This window comes from Poecilia reticulata, linkage group LG9 (assembly GCF_000633615.1).
Source record: "Poecilia reticulata strain Guanapo linkage group LG9, Guppy_female_1.0+MT, whole genome shotgun sequence".
Classification (NCBI taxonomy): domain Eukaryota; kingdom Metazoa; phylum Chordata; class Actinopteri; order Cyprinodontiformes; family Poeciliidae; genus Poecilia; species Poecilia reticulata.
The window spans coordinates 954,294-958,356 of record NC_024339.1 but is presented as its reverse complement, the minus strand read 5'-3'; positions in this window follow the sequence as shown (position 1 = coordinate 958,356).

Here is a 4,063-nt window from a genome sequence, read left to right as displayed (position 1 = left end):
TTTTTATGGTTCCTTATCCTCACTCCTCATGACTTATGGGAAACACTGTAGTCACGTGATAAAAAAGCAAAATATTAACAGGTAAGTCTTTGCCTCGCTATTCTTTCACAAAATGTTGTTTCCTGCGTAGTGATATGTTCATGTTGTTTCATTTCTGACGATATTCAGTTCTCACTCACAATTCATATTACCATTTTTCATTTTGTGTGTGTGTGTGTGTGTGCGTGTGCATGTGTGTGCGTGTTATTGCAAGTTTCATGTGTGATGATTTCTGCGTGTCGTAAAGACAAACCAACCTGTTCCCATGGAAACTGCTCTGCATCTCTTCAGTCAGCTTCACTCTTCAGGTTTCTCATTTTCACATGATGATGGAAAGCGTTTCTTTTCCTGTTATTGCTTATTGCATGTATCAATCAAGTTCAATCAATCAAGTTTATCTTTGTATCACATTCCAGCAGAAAAGCGGCTCCAGGTGCTTTAAATAATATAAACAGGAAATTACAAATTTGTAATTCAGAACATTATTATTCTTAAGAGCACAGCACTTTGCCCCTACTAAGCAACCTGCTTACTGCTGTGCCACTGCATCTCTGTATTTAACTGGATTTAAGTTCARACTTTGATTAGGCCACTTTACACTCATGCAGAGATGGACTTGCTGGTGGTTTTCTGCAGGTCACCGCCTCACAGCCAGTAGTTCTCCTGCCAGACTGGAATTGTTTTTCACGTTTCCTTTACTGGCTGCACAGTTGGTAGCGCTGTTGCCTTGCAGCAAGTAGGTTCTGGGTTGAATTCCTGGCCTTCCGGGTTTCTCCAGGTACTCCAGCTTCCTCCCACAGTCCAAAAACATCCAAATTGCCCCCAGGTGTGAGTGTGTGTGCATGGTTGTGTGTCTCTGCCCTGCGACAGACTGGCAATCTGTCCAGGGTGACCCCGCCTCTCGCCCGGAACGTTAGCTGGAAATAGGCACTAGCAACCCTCCCGACCCCATTAGGGACAAGGTTGTAAAGAAAATGGATGGATGTTYYCTTTACAGTTTTTTCTTGATCACTTTTCCTGCATTTCTCAGAACAGAATTGAAATTCTCAAAACTCCTTATTTGATCTTCAAATCATTGTGTCACTGGTGCACATAAAAAAAAAGCTCCTTCTTGTGCTTTTGCACATCATGAAGGTGATTTTGTGAAATTCTCTGCTTTTTACCAACATCTTCAATTACTTTTGCCATATTGATCAGAATGTATTATAMAAGKGAATTATCTCCACCTCCACAGCATTTAAGCATCATTTCATTGTATAAGCTTTAACATGGTTCTCATAATATGTCAATCATATTTCTATACATTTCCATTCGACTTTTCTCTAAATCTATTCTGAACTGATAAATTGCTCMCAGGTGAATCCTGACTTTCTCCACTGTGGGTAAATGTGTGCTGCATTAGATCAACCAATGATCAACCAGTTTTCTGAAATAGATCAAAGGTGCATCTCATGACCCATCAACATAGTGCATTACAGTCGGACAATAACACAATGTCACATTCTGACGATGGAAGGACAAGGATTTAGACGGGATCAAGAGTCAGAGAGAAGAAGAGGAGGAAGAGGAGTGACTTTCATTTACTGCTCAGTCTATCACAGTGACAAAAAAAGAAAAAAATCTTTAAGGAGATRAATACGTTTTCACATCCTTGTAAAGATAATGTAAAATAAGACAGTCACTGAAAGTGCAAACTTTGACAAATACAACAAACGCGTTGCTTCTTACCAGCAAATAAATTCCTCACTACATTGTTTTAAATCTCCACAGATAAATGTTAGGACAATGTCAATGTCAATGACAATGTCAGGACAATGAAAAAAACATTCATAAATATTTTATTTCATCCCACAGGCCTATGTCACATACTTGCAGAAATAAACCCAGAGATGGGGGGGGGAGGGGGGGGGAGGTGCAATATTGAGGAAACAAATAGTCTGTAGATTGTCCAAGATCTGTATCAGCATTTTAAAAGGACTGGTTATTCATTCCCTTTGCTTTAACACATTTTCAGAATGTTCAGCACACTAAGATATCAGAGTTGTTTTATTTTTCTCTCCCAAACAGAAATGTTTGTACTTTAGTTAAATTATGCAGGAGACATCCAGGCTTCACATGGAAGACGTTATATTTAATATTCTTCCATCACTGGCATAATATGCTTGAGGAACAAAACTAGAGCAAATAAATATAGTCCAACTGAGGAGCAGGAGGTTCTAACAGACAGCCTGTGTGCATGGCATCCTGCAACAGAGCCAAGGAGAAAATGATGGTGCAGTTTTATCTAAGTATGTTAAAGACAAGCTGTTATCTTGTTCAGTTTATGGTAAGTGGGTCGACAGTTTACAGATAACTGCAGTATGGATTAAAGAATTTAATCATTCTGTAATGCATGAGGGAAGGGCAGGAAGGGTTGGCTGTCTGCGGTTTTACAACATCTACGTGGGCCACGTCCTCACATCCTGGATTATTATCAGGAAACATTTAATGTGGACCTGACGGATATGACTGCAGCTGATGAACACTCCTGGATCATTTTCATATGTGGTGCAAACATTTCCTCTACTTACCAACTGAAACAGTCACACATAATTGATTACTGTCTCTCTCTCTGCATCATCTCTGCAACATCTACGTATGTTGAAAAAACAGGAAATAGTTACCGAGGTGGGATGTTGAGAGGGGGAGTTGGAAACTGCGTTTTTAAAGAAAATGTCAGATGTAGTGATAATGACAGGAATCTAAGTACTCACTTCATATCAAATACAAGACTTTCACATTTTATAAATGTTAAAAATATCAATGTCAATCAATGGAAAACAGAAAAGAGTTTCGATGGAAGTTTGTTTATTAAAAGATCTGCAAAGACTTCATTTTACTCCTTCTTTGTCTAATGAGTTTATTGGTCAATATAGATTTTCATTATGGAAAGTAGCATCACATTATGTTACAAGGGCTGGTTATGGTGATACTTAGTCACATAATGTCTAACATTATGGGAATCCACTTCTCTTTGCAAAATCATTAAATGTTCTACCAGAAAGATCCTGACTTTAACTCCTGGATTTTATGACAAATACATTTTTTGCCCTTAAGTACATTTTCTATGTACTTTGAGTATTTAGGAGTGSAAAAACTTCCAATGTACTCTCACCTGGTGCTGTGTAGATATCTTTATGTGTTTTTTGGGTTATATTTTTCAATCTGTTCCTATTACTCTATTCGCTAGGACATTTTCTTGGCTATGATGTCATCATATTTGCTGTGGAACTGCTAACCAATGTCACGACTTCCAACTGAACAGTTTTGTGGATCTGACTTTTTTTTTTCCCTCACAGCGAGTTTGTAGTCCAAATTCATTTGCAAGTAGACAAGTCAAAATTGACAGTCCTAGCGTGTATTAATACACAGGCTTCCTTACATCAGAACCTCCTCAAAGTGTCTGGTTACATTTGAGTTTTCTTTAGAATGTTYGAGTTGCTCTAAAACGCCTCAGGTCAGGGTAGACGACGGGTCTGTGGAGCTACAATAACAAGGAATTCAGACCAAAACACTAACGTTCCACTTTATATAGACCATAAGAAAATTATTCAGATGAGAAAAGGAAAGATTTCAAAGCCTGATATATCCACATTAAAACACTCCAGAGCCACACCTGATAGACYGACTACATCACAGTGTGTTCATCAAAACATGCTCTGATGTTTTGATGAAACTGTTTATCACTGTTATAAGATATTCAGAACCAGTGGATCATCTAATTATCTCACATCAAAATGTTGCTAGATTAGAGGAGTTTTTATGGAATGGAGCTTTCTCAAATGTTGAAATGAAGGTTGAAAAATGTTGAAGTGAAATATTTCTATAATAGAAGGGCCAATAGTAGGAGACACGTTTTAACCATCATGATAGGGAGAATGTTGTTAGAATGGGCATCGTTTCATTTTGTTGAGTTAAATTGAAATGTGTCAGATAGACACTGGGTCTGACCTGTACAGAAGGCGGGGAGTTAGAAGTTATGACA